General features: G+C 40.5%; 1 long non-coding RNA gene across 2 annotated transcripts in view; it reads right to left on the bottom strand.

The window, feature by feature from the left end:
• Positions 1–13,236, bottom strand: part of LOC121514037 — a 185,334-nt gene that overhangs the window by 130,572 nt on the left and 41,526 nt on the right. For both annotated transcript variants that reach the window (XR_005992249.1, XR_005992248.1), the window contains exon 3: positions 13,154–13,211. This is a non-coding gene — a long non-coding RNA (uncharacterized LOC121514037). The remainder of the gene's footprint in view (positions 1–13,153; positions 13,212–13,236) is intronic.

A 13,236-nucleotide genomic window follows, 5' to 3' on the forward strand; every position in this document is an offset into this window, starting at 1 on the left:
ATATAAGCAACATGCTACTGGTTAAGGGGGGAAAATTACACATGCATTTTTTAATGTGTTTGCTGTAAGCATACGATTAGGATGGGGTACCATTTATGCACCATTTATGCATTTCAGAGCTGTTGGTGATGATGGAAGCAAATCAGTAAATTAATTTTATATGTGAGCCAGAGCCACTGCTACTAAACTGATTTGTCAATCTGGTAAATAATGCAACAACTCTGGAAAAATGCTTTTTTGTCAGTTTTAATCAGGCAAAGAATCCTGACTGTCCAGGTTACAACTTCTCAAATTTAAAGATGTGACACTCTTCTCTGTTTTATTACACTTTATTCATTTCTACTAGCTACCATTTGCAGTCATCCAGTTTGTTGCTTTTCAGGCTTGGGCACATGACGAAATCAGGTTTCCATATGATACACCTTTGGCATGGCATAGCCTTCAAAAAGAACTAAAATTTGACACACTGGTCAAAAAATCTGAGGGTATCATAAAGTTTGTGGTCAAACAGACATGTGGGTGTTTTTATGAAACTTTAAAATCTATTTCAAATTGTGATTTTACCATGTTGTGTTGTTTATGTCAGGTTTTGTTGTGTTTGTGAATTTGTGCGGCAGCTACCAACTGATCTCCTGTTAAAAGTGACTTTTAATCTCAAAAGAATTCCCTGGTAAAAATTAAAATTAATAAATACACAGAATTTTTTTTTTTTTTTGACTATTAGTCACAGAAAAAATGCATCTCAAGACTTCAAGGCTTTGCCATTGGTCCAGGTCCAGGACCCCCTGTGAGGAAGGGCCAAAGATCCCTGGAGAGGTCACAAGGCTTTGTCTGCTCTGAGCCTGTTGAACTGAGATCTGAAATTATCAACTAAAATTATAATAACAAACATTTCAAATATTTTATTCAAAGGTCCGTTGGTTAGAAAAACCATAGGATAGGCCTTTTTTCTTGGGGTTTGATCAATGACACCATTATAATCTAAGCTGATTTGACAGCAGTGTGCCACTTTTTTTGTGTGGGACCTGAGGGGCTCAGCTTTTCCAAGATACAAATAAGTGTGGTTCAAAAGAAGGTTTGGAACTACTGCACTGTAAAATAATAACGTATGTGGGTTAACAATTATTCTGGTATGTAACAAACTAAACAATAAATTATTTTACCAAAAAAACAGACTTATCATTAGCATAACTAAAAGTCACAGCTTTTAAAGCTGCATTCTGTTGTTTTTAAGTCCTGTAATATTTGCAGCATCACCATCTCAAAATACAAAGAACAGAGCTCATGTCAAAAAGGATCAAAGAAGTTACTTTTATGCAACATGAGGAAAAAACAATGATAATACATGCTGTAGCCTATCTGCAGTATCACCAATTCAAAACATAAAGAGCACAAGTTTGAGAAGAGAAACAGAGAGGGGGGGGTTATGCGTTTCATGCTGTCCCAGTTGCCTAAAGTGATTCTCTCAATAATGTATTAGAGCACTTGTTTATTATTTACTGTTTACACAGCTCAACTCATGCTGCTTTTGTGGAGACACATTCTCACCCGCGCCGTCTGCGCAACAAGACGTGGCGCAGACAGACGAGCCCGGGCGCAGACAGACATGCCGGGGCCCCGCCAGCCGGAGCAGGCAGCCAAGCAAACCGGGCAGCCACGCGCTCCACGCCACGCTCAGTTGATGCAAAGGCACTGGACTGAGAAATAAAAGACATCTCGGTTCATAGGAGCCGTTGTACATGCATCCTGAGGTTGTCAAAGAAAAAACACACATGCACTGAGGGGGTTGGAAAAGGGTGGGAGTGGGAGGAGCACTGACGGGGGTTCTGATATTAATATTTATGCAGATATCTTACTGGTCAACGACCCACTCTTCCGCTTTTATATCTTTGATTTGCTTTCTTTTAAAGTGGTCCTTGTGTGAATTAAGGAAAGTTCATAATCTGGCATCAGAAAAGGTGTGCAATGTTGTTTTCTCTGATTGAGTGCTTTCAGTATGAGTGGCTTCTGGATGTAAGACTTTAAGTTTGCTACACTTTCACCAAAAGCCATTCTTAACTCACAGAAACATCAAAACATAAAGAAAAATCTATCTTCTACTTAATGACTGAGAAATTCTTGAATTGCTTTATAAGAAGGATATGTTTCACGCTTAAAACTTTAGACTTTTATGAGATAAAATAAAACCCTTTTTTGATTTTAACAATCATTATGAATGGGTCTGTAAGTCAAATAGGAAAACATTGCAGCATTTTCGGTATGATTTGTTGAGTAATAGAAAATTACAGTAATTTTTTCATAACGTATACTTTGTCAAGCTATATATATATATATATATATACATATATATATATATATATATATATATATATATATATATATATATATGTGAAATGAAAATGTGTAATTGATTGGGGGTAAAGATAAATGGAGCAACAGCATAGGTCATAGTAAAACACTTTCAGCACTCAGACAGCCAAATGTTTCAACGATTACCTGCATCTTGGATTAAATAATTATCTTGATGTTAAATATGAAATAGAAATTATCCTCTAATTATCCTCTTGCACAGAGAGAGCAGAGTTTGCATCTCTCACAGCACATGTGAGGTGTTTATTCATGGAATGAAGCACACCGACATGAGTCTGGTAATTACAAATAAAAAAAGTCTATCTCTGGTCATAGCAGACAATAATTGCATCCTCTCGTGTACACATTAAAGTAAATCAGTTCCCAGGCCAATTTCTTAGAAAAAAACTGTGGAGGTAGACTTTTACACAAACACAGCAGACACTTACTGTATCCCAAAAACAAAAACAACCACACACACACATGCAGCGTTTTCAAAGTCATAAAACGAGGGGACTTCAAATGCAGCTATTTGTTTGGGGCCTGTTGTCGTGGGAATAGGCAGTGCGACTGTGCTGGTTCATTAGAATTCCTTTCAAGTTGTGGAGTGCGGCCTCCCTGTGTTCCTCTCCCCATATTCCCTGACCCCGATGCATCTCCATGGGGCTGAGGTAGGGCGGGGCACAGGGAGGAGGAGGAGGAGGAGGAGGAGGTAGGGTTTGGAAGTAAAAGAATAGTACAGAACACTGCAAACAAACATACACTCAATAACATGCACATGCAGCGGGACAACGCACATACTGTACCGTAAACACACACCAGAAAGAGTGCTTGAACTGGATGTGAAGTCACACAGAAAGGAAGAGGAGAGTAACACACACTTGCTGCAGCAGACAGGCACATAATGCAGATAAACAAACACAGAGAACCCCAAAACTCTCCTCCCTAACAGTGTCACCTCGCTGCATCACCCTCTCAGGGATGCAGGGGGGAGGTTCGCCTCAGCAGGCACAGCTCAACGCTCGGTCACAGGAGAGACTGCGATGTTGTGTTTTTGCCACCAGAGATGATGACAGGGAAATTGTTTGTGTAATGCACCTGGATCTTTTCTGGCACGCTAATAATTACTCCCCTCATCTGCTGCAAGAGCAGCTAAATGTTGCCTCGACAGTCCTCAAAATTAGGATGAATTCAGAAGTGTCTGCATCAGACGATGATTGAAAATGAGTGAGTGGCTTTTCAAACAGAACACTAGATTACCGAGGAGAAAGAAAAATAAATCTCCCTGATCAGCAGTCATTGAAGTTCTGATGGATCAAAATGATTTTAGTAAACACATCAGAAAATGTGTTACTTCTTTTGATCATTTCATTTGTTTGAACAATTCAGATTTGGTTATTTCAACATTTGTGTGTTTTCTTATTTCAATACATTTACTTTGGTTCAGAAGAAACAAGTGGAAATAAGCAAGTACAAATGAAATTATTCACTTGCATGCCAAAACAGCAAAGATAATGACCATAATAAGAGGGGGAAATTGTTATTTTCATTCTGACAAGGTTTTCTTTTCATTTATTTGATCAAAAAATTGTTAAAATGTTTTCTTCTGTTCTTACAATCTTTAACACTAGCATTAAAAGACTACTTTAAGACGGATGGTTAGAATGGTTTTAAATTGTGTCCACTATGATCAAAATGACATAAAAACACTCACCAGTGATGGCATAACAATCAGCACTGAATGCATCCCTACATTTGTTAAAATATTTGCTAGATATCTAGCATGATGAGTGTGCACTTTATTCTTTTTCATTCAATATTTAGTGATCAACATTCTAAATTTGAACAGTGTTAAATCATGCCTTTGAGTGGTAGTGATCCAGTTTGTTTGCAAAATAATACTGAACATGTTGGCTATTCTACGGTTGTTTTGTCCATCCTCTTTCACCTATGTAACAATTTGTCTCCTTTCACAGCTTTAAGAACACAAACATATCTTTCTTGTCAATGTGCATGGCAATATTTAGAATGATTCTTGTGTGTTCAGCTTTAAATAAACACACTCCAGTGATCGCATAACAGTCAGCACTGAAATCATGTCAACATGTGTTGAAAATATTTGCTCGATATTGAGCATGATGAGTCTGCAGTTTTATTTTTTGCAGTATTTGGTGATGAGCGTTCTAAATTTAACCGGTGTTAAATCATGTCTTTACAGTAGCAGTGGTCCAGTCTGCAGATTGAACCTCGGCCTGCATGACTTTTTTTCTTCTCAGTTGGAGTGAGGTCACTTTGGCAGGCTGGGCTCCCGGACGAGACCCCAGCGGGCGCCAGACTGCAGGGAGAGGGACGCAGAGCTGCTGCCCGTCACAGCCCACTGGTCGCCTGACGGGCCCCAAGGCCTGCCAGACTGACACCACCCCCGGCCGGGCAGGAGGTAGAAGAGAGGGGGCAGGGGAGGGGGCCAGGGGAAGGGGCGTATGGAGGTGGAGGTTGGCATAGGGGACAATCAGTATCCAATGCATTTATCTATTTCAAATAGCAGGGCAGAAAGGGGGAGAGAGGGCACTGAGAGAGGGGACAGTCAGTGGTGTGATACTATGCCCACTGAGGTTGTTTCAGGTGACACAGGCAGAGAGCGCAGAGACGAGAAAACGCAATAGACAGCAATTACTCAGCACATTATAGATAGATAGCTAGAGCATTGTAGTTGAGTCAGAGAGAATTCAGGCAGATAAAAAAGTCATGTATTATCTGTGAGAGAATAAGATAGAGGAGAAAAAAAGGATAAAGGAGTGAAAAACTAGTTGTGTGTCCCAGCATGTGTCTGAGGCGGGCGGAGGGCAACACTCACAGAGTCTCTCAGGCGTGTCCAGAGCATGAGCCAGGCACCGCTACTACCTTTAAGAACACACAAAACTACACACTCTCCTATGCATGCACACCTGCAGTCTGACACTCAGAAACAAACGCATAACGCTCAACATGCTTGCAGTTCAATGCACCGACACGCTCAAACTTTACACAGCAATTATAAAGTTGATACAAAGTCACACTGAACATGTCAGCTCGTCCACAGATGTTCTGTGAGTTTTTTTCCTTTTTCACACTTTATAAGAAGATGTCTCCTTTCATAGAGGTAAGAAATCACTAAGATATCTTTATCCTCAATGTGCATCGCTATGATATGTTTGTGTAAACATGAGAGATTATGCGTTCAGAGGAGCTCGTTTTTCCCACTGCTTTTAGCATAGAAATGGATATCACATGAGGGAGGTGTGATATATACTCATGACTGGAAAGTAACTTAATACATTTACTCAAATTACTGTAATTGAGTAGCTTTTTGTGTACGTGTACTTTCTGGTTATACAAAAAATCTGACGTTAAATTTAATTCTTTCAAGACCTTTTTCAAGACCCACTTGCATCTTCACTTTCTAACCAGTTATTTTGGTAATGCAGTCATGAGGATGTTTTGTGCAGATTGTAAGATAAAATTTGACATTAAAGTCAGGAAAATGCAGATAGTACTATCTTATTATAGTATGCAAATAAAGCTTTCTTTAAGATGCTAGCAGTGCAAACATGAACAGATTCAGTGCTAGTATCAAACTCAGCCAAAGCTTTACTAAAAAGCTGCTTTTTATTTGCAAAATCCTGTAAATTTCAACAGGATTAGTAACTTGCTAGCTAAGGACACAGTGGAGCGTTAAGGACTCACTGAGAGTTCTAATGGCCAGAGCACAAACAAGCATGCAGACTGACATCAGATCTCGTGGAGTTACATCAAAATCTCCCATGTGTTAAAACCAAATGTTAAAACAAGAGCAGCTTGGTTCATCTATTTATCTGCCGTTACTGTCAATATCTGAGACCTACGTTTAAAATCATCTAATCATAGTCTTCATTTTTGTTTAAAGACATACATATACTGTTTATGTTTTTAAAACTTCTCTTTATACATTTTTTATATTTGCAATTGTGATTTTTTTGCTAGACTTCTGCTCTTTGTTTTTTGTAATGCTGCTGCTCTAAGTGTCTCTAATTGCCCTCCCTGGGGACTAATAGATTTCTGAAATGAACTGAATTGAACTGAAGAAAAGCTAGCCTACAACCTCTGAAAGAGTAAAAAGCATACACAAAAGTTAATGCATTATGGTCTAACATTTAAGACCTATTAACACTTTTAAAGGCCTTAATTTTGTTGAATCAGTTATCTTTTTAAATACGTATTCAGTTCCTGCAGACACCCTGACATTCAGGGACAATTTTTGAAATCACTACTTTCACTATATACTTAGGTATATTTTCGAGGAAGTACTGCACTTCATTACATTTTGAAAAGCATCAATTGCTGAGTAAACAAAGACTTAGTAGTAGTTTGGCTTTGACTAAAATGATGGTCAGCAGCACATACAGAGACACATCAAATCCCAAACAGCTGTTGCATTTCACTTATTCTAAAGGTTTGACTTTAACTTTAAACTCTTTGGAGATTAATATCTTCATGCTGTCACTGTTAATAAGGAAAGATCATATTTTACTGTCAGCTCCTCAGCAGCTAAAATACTTTTTCACTTTTACTTGAGTAGATTTACCGGCCAGTAATTTAGCTTCTTCTCAACTACATTTGAACTTAAGCAGCTGTACTTTTACTTGAGTACAATAATCTTGTACTCTTTCTACCTCTGTGTATACTGTATTTGCAATATGTAAAGGTATGACACTTGCCAGTGAGATATTCAAATTAAGAATGCACTTTCCATGTACACTCTTGTAGGTACACGTTATAACCACACACTTAAAAACACACGTTTGTGGACTAAAGCTGCAGCTGATGAGGGGAGCAGATTGAATCTTGTCAGAGAGGGGTTCACGTTCCACGGTGGAGCGTGCACTGTAACTTTGCAATTAAATAGTAAATGGATCAATGTTTGTATATGTTTGTGTGTGCATGTGTGTGTTTGGGGGGCCTCAGGGGCCCGTCCTAATGAGCTATCTGTGTGCATTTCTAACAAGAGCTCGGTGCAGCGCCCACGGCACTGTCATCCTGGGCCGTGGCTGACCTTGCTCGGCTGCTAGGCTGTGTCGTTTGCTATATTTATGGCACCACCACCATCTTGCCGTGTGTTGCTAAGTGTGTCTATGAGTGTGTATATTCAGCAGTGTGCGCATTCCAGGAGGGCGGGAGTGCAGGGGGGGCTCACTCAGGAAGCAAATACTGTGTATATCAGCATAATGAATCAAGTGAGGGAGAAGGGGAAAGAGGGAGGGTGGAGGGGAGGAAGGGATGGAGAAAGCCATTTTCCCTCTGCTGTTTTCTCCCCTCTTTGCAGCCGGCCCCTGTGGTGTCTATTCCCTCTATCCTGCATTTGCCTTTTTTCCCTTTTCGCACCTCTTTCCCCTTTACCCCCAGCATTGTATTTATTTGCTCGACCTCATCAGATAGTTGCTCCCTCCTTGAGCACAGTGTAAACACCAAAGATTCAAGCACTACAAGCTGTACTGTAGACAGCACTCAAGAGCTTATTTGATGCTCTGTCTACATGTGTTTGATGCTGTCTCTGTTCCAGACAAACAATTTAAACCCCCATAATGCAGACACAGGAAAATGTAAGCTCATAGCATGCATCAGTTTATGTGGAGCCACTGTGCATGCATGCACCCAGCTGTATGAGTTTGGCACAAACCAAGCCAGCTGAATCACCAATGAAATAATAACAATACATGTGCAGGGAATCAACTGGACCCCCCGTTTGTATCTGGGCAGGAGAGACAGGCTGCTGCACACTCACACCCACACTAAGCTACATGCACGGCCTCAATATGCAAAGCTCCCCTGCGCTGGGTTAAGGGAGAGGGGCGTGCTGCTGTGAATACTCATCTGAGCCTGGCAGAGGGAGCTGTGTGTATCCCCCCATAACCTCAGGGCGAGGGGCAGGGGAAAGAGCTCCATTCGCGTGGGACACACATACACAAATGTGAGCATACACATCTCAAACACACACACAGACACAAACATGTATGCTCAAACACACACATACAGGCAGGCGCACGTTTGCACATGCAGGCGATAAGCGAAGTAGCACTACGGGGAGGGGGCGCCGTGACCAAAAGTAAAGTTTTAATTCGGTCCTCGGGGACACTGCTTACTCATCCAACTCCCCCAAGGACCGACTTCCTCTGAAATCTATTCAAATCACATCTCTCCTCCGCCTTTTATTGCATTTCTCATATCCCCCCATCACAAAGTGACAAATCACCACACACTCCACAGAGCCAACATCACTTTCTCTGCATTTTTGGGGGGCAGATAGATTTGGGGGATTTTGACTTTTAAAGTGATTAGAGAAACTCACTTCCCACTGGTTTCTCCATTATTTTCTGGAGCATTATTGTACATGAGCTGAGACGTTTTTGAGTTGAGAAATACCTTTACCTGCAGAAACATAAAGCTAAAGCTGAAGAAATAGGATCACTTTCTTTCTTACTTACTTATTTAACTTAACCTCCAACAAGACTAGGATCATTTGTGGGGGTTTGTGTGATACTGGGGCTAAAGCAGTACTTTTTAAAACAGTGCCTGTGTGTAAACAGTGCCTGAATGAAAGAGTTGATGAGTGTCTAAGAACTGTCTCAATGTTAAAAAGATTAAGAAAAATATCTTAAAAGATGCCCAGGTCAGACCAAAGATTTGTGACATGACAAAACCATGACAGAACATCCCTAATGACAGTCACAGGTGTCTGAATTGAGCTGTTGCAGCTTCAAACAAGTCTTCTGATGATGCTGCCTGCAATTCAGCTTGGCCACTCGCAGACAATTGGTTCTAGAACTCTGCAAGCAGATAAATGTAAAAATACCCTTTAAATTGAGTGATTGTGAGAGTAGTTGCCATGAAAGCGATGCATCATCTCTAGACGCAGCAATGTAAACAGGTCCGCTTTTACAGTGTCGCAGAGCGGCCCATCACGAGCAGTGATGTGAGTTTCAGCTTGTCGCAAATCTTTGATCTGAACAGGGCTTAAGAGGCTCAAGCAAAATTCTTACACTGGAGCTGCGTCAGAGACAAAAAAGTAAATGTGTCAGTCAGTGTGACTGTGTTCTTGGTAATAAAACACAGGCAGAGCACAGACGTTCCTCCAGAAAGCAAAACAATTAAAACACATTTATGCTCCACTGAAATACATATTGCACAAATGTCTTTGGTCATAGAGCTTTAATGTTTTTGCTCCTTCATCTTGGTCTGAGCTACAGGATCATCTTAAACTGAAGCTCCAAGAGTTAGTTTGAGATTTAAAACTACAATTAAGGAACATTTGACCAGTGTATGCACATTAGTGTGAGGTGTTTGAGTTTTAATTTAGATTAGTATTTCAGCTTCCCATAGTCATACAAACAAGATAATTGAGGCGAAATGATTATTGTGCCATAAACCATGGCACATGTGGTAAACACAGTGTATGAACCTTTCCTTTAAAAGCATGGCTAGTGCCTGCAGTGTTGTACCTCAACATGCTAAATGTTCATATTTTTGAGAAACAGTAAATTAAACATTTCAGTTTGTCATGAATGACAAAATGAGCATAGCCCAATTTGAGACCGCTGAACATGCTCCATGAGAAACAATGAATTAAAAGCGTTACAACCTGTCTGTAAACACATCCTTGGTGAGATTGTATGATACGTTAAACAGCTGAAATAAACTTCAAAGTAAAAGCATGATTTATTTTTTCAATTATCAGACTACTCACATTTTCTCACAATGCTTTTATTTTAAAGTTGTTTCAAAGACAGTTATTATATTATCAGTTTACATTGGACAGACCTTTCTTCAGATCCATGTTAAACTTTCTTTAAAAAAAAAAGTCATAAATCTTGTTAACCCTTGATCATTAAATGTTGTTCAGATGATTCAAATCATCATGTTATGTGTGATATTTGTTCATTTAGGATCTCTCTCTCTACCTCTTTCTCTGACTCTTGTAAAGAATGCACTGCTTTTTTTGCACCTGTAGATTTTTTAAGCTCATGTTTTTAAATGTAAATAAGATCAAACAATAATTTAGCCATCACTATAAGGTTTGACAATAGCCTGTTAAACAAGTAATTATTAGGATTTATTGATGTGCATGAATTAGAATTTACCTTAGTACACATCTCTTTAACCTTTCCTGCATAGAATAAGTCCTCATGAAATGTATAATAACAAGTAGTTCAACACTATGTTACAAAGCTGTGTTTATCTCCTAAGGCAATATGTAAAACAAAATCAGTTAGTAATCATGTTAAGTTATCATGATCTCAATATCAATCAAATAACTATGATTATGATATTTACCCTAATCAAGCAGCTCTAAAGCACATATTTCCTGCTGAATACTGCTGATTTGTTGTTGTTGGGCTGTCATATGAATGGAACTTATTGTGATAATGTCTTGGTCAGGTCTCCCTTGTAAAAGAGATTTTTGTATCTAAATGAGAATACAGATGGTTAAATAAAGGTTAAATTTAAAATATGAATACATTTGGAGTGACAGGGGGTCACAATGGAGTGTCCAGATACCAAAATTAAGCACTGAAATCTGTGTCACACTTCAGTCTGGTAGGTATCGGCTGTGTTGGTACTGGTGCCAGCATGGTACTGGATTATGATACTCATTCCTAAATACAGCCATATATCAAAATTTTACATCACATACAGAATTGAAGTTCAGCAAACCTTTGCAAAAAAAAAAGCTCACACACCTCTCCCTCTCAAACGCACATCAAACACTAATTTCATTGCACACTTCCTCCCAAACATCCAAACACACAAGTGTAGGTACACACTCTGCTACTCAAGTCCCACACTTCCTGCCAGTGTTCTCTCCTCCATTCTCAATAAAGCAGGTGATGAGAGCGTCGAGCTCTAATTAGTTTATGCAGACGTATGAAGCTGGTGGGACAGGCGGCATTGTTATTATTTCTCTTCCAGCCCACTGCAGACACACACTCACACACATACACAACAACAACAGTGACACTTACAACGTCGCCTGCCGCATCCCCGACCGCACTCATCGAAGACGATTGAGGGGGGTGAAATAGTGGAGCGGGTGAGGCTGGATGAGAAAGGGGGTGTCAGGATGAGGGGAGTCAGTGCGCGAGCTTGAGACGAGAGGGAGAGAAGCGCCACTTGATATATTCGTAATGTTCCTTAATATTTTCATTTTGATGTAATTTGTGGCCCCGGTTTTTTAAATATCCGCTCTGTAATAATGTTTAATTTCAAGGGTCAGTCTGCCAAGGAGTATATTAAAGCTGATAAAACTCATTTTCCACAGGCCCAATATCGCGCCCAGATCAGGTTAGGAGGCCAGCCTCCCTGAATATTTCATCTTTTATCATGCCGATAATAGGAAGATGACAGAGGCGCATTATTACAATGAGAGAATTGCTCATTTTCCTGACGGGGAGGGCTGCCTGGCTGCTTGGCTGCCTGCTTTCCCTGACTGCCTGCATCAATGACTGGCTGGGGCTGCAGAAAGCCGAGGGCTCCACAGCCAAGTGTTTGTCGTAATAAAAGAAATTCTTCCCTGGGAGAAGGAGAGGTGACGAGCGAAGAGGAGGAGAGGAGGTGTGGGGGGGGGGGGGTGAGAGAGAGGTAAGAAAGAAAGTGAGAGAGAGAAAAGCAACTTTCTTCAACCACCTCACTTATTTGATTGCGATGAATAATAAATGTGCAGGCTCCCAGTTGGGGGGGGTAAGCAATGCAGCAATAGCAGAGTGTGTATGTGTGAGCTGGTGGTGGTGATGTGGCAGGGTAGGGGGCTCGGTGATAATCACAGATTTCAAGAGGGTCCCCATTCCGAATTAACCCATTTAATTGAGCCATTAGGAAAGAACAAAACCAGGGCTATGGGGTGAGACGGGGGTGCATAGTTGGGTGGTGGTGGAGGGCTAAAGTCCATCAGCAGACTTGGGAATGGAACCTGCTCCATGCAAATGACTAGCTGGACCATCTCTGGCGCCAGAGCGGCTTAATAAATGGACCCAATCAAGGCTGTTCTGGGGACCACCTGTGTCCCGTACAGGTCAGAACCATTAGACCCACATTAGAGGGCCATGATAGACGCAGGCGCCACTCCAGCCACCCCAATAATGAGGATAATAAGAGTACCATAATGGCATATTTATGGGCTAGCTGAGAGTGGCTGCACTGTTTGGGTTATTCAGAATTGCAGTGAAAGAGGAGAGGGATCTTAGAGACAGGTAACTGTGAGCCTGAATGGTGGTGAGCAATGTACAAAATCATAGTCTGCAGTTTCAATTACCAACATGATTACAGGACTTAATCCTTCAGATATAAAGCTTGCAATAAAAGAAGACACAAACGAGTAAACCAGAACGATCAGAATAAAATTACTCACAAGAGACCTAGTTATGATACATTTCCATTTCCACTGGTTGCTCTGTGTGGAAGATCTGTCACACACCAGGTGGGCCTATCTTGGCATTTAATATGTTAATCTGTTATCTTTCACTTCATTCAACTATTCTACTACAGTCACTGCATTGAAGGAATTTTCTCATTTTCTGTCTCTCTCCTGCGCTGTAATCTAGACAATTTCTTACTGTGCCACATTCAGGGAACTGAGGATGTGAATTTTAACAAACTAATTACTCAAACATTCTGGTGACCTCAAAAACATTTATCATTTGGTGTAAACTCTGTGTAGGCTTTAGTTCGGAAAACACTCATCAAAAAAACTCTATTACCAAAGAGATGTGAGTGTGTGGTGGAGGGAAGGAGCCCATACCTGGAGCTACAGCAGCTGGGGAGGCATCGTCTGTTCAACACGCATGTTCTCCATCTGTCTGGAAAATGCAATGAAATTCAGTA

Source organism: Cheilinus undulatus, linkage group 8 (assembly GCF_018320785.1).
Source record: "Cheilinus undulatus linkage group 8, ASM1832078v1, whole genome shotgun sequence".
NCBI classification, from domain to species: Eukaryota; Metazoa; Chordata; class Actinopteri; order Labriformes; family Labridae; genus Cheilinus; species Cheilinus undulatus.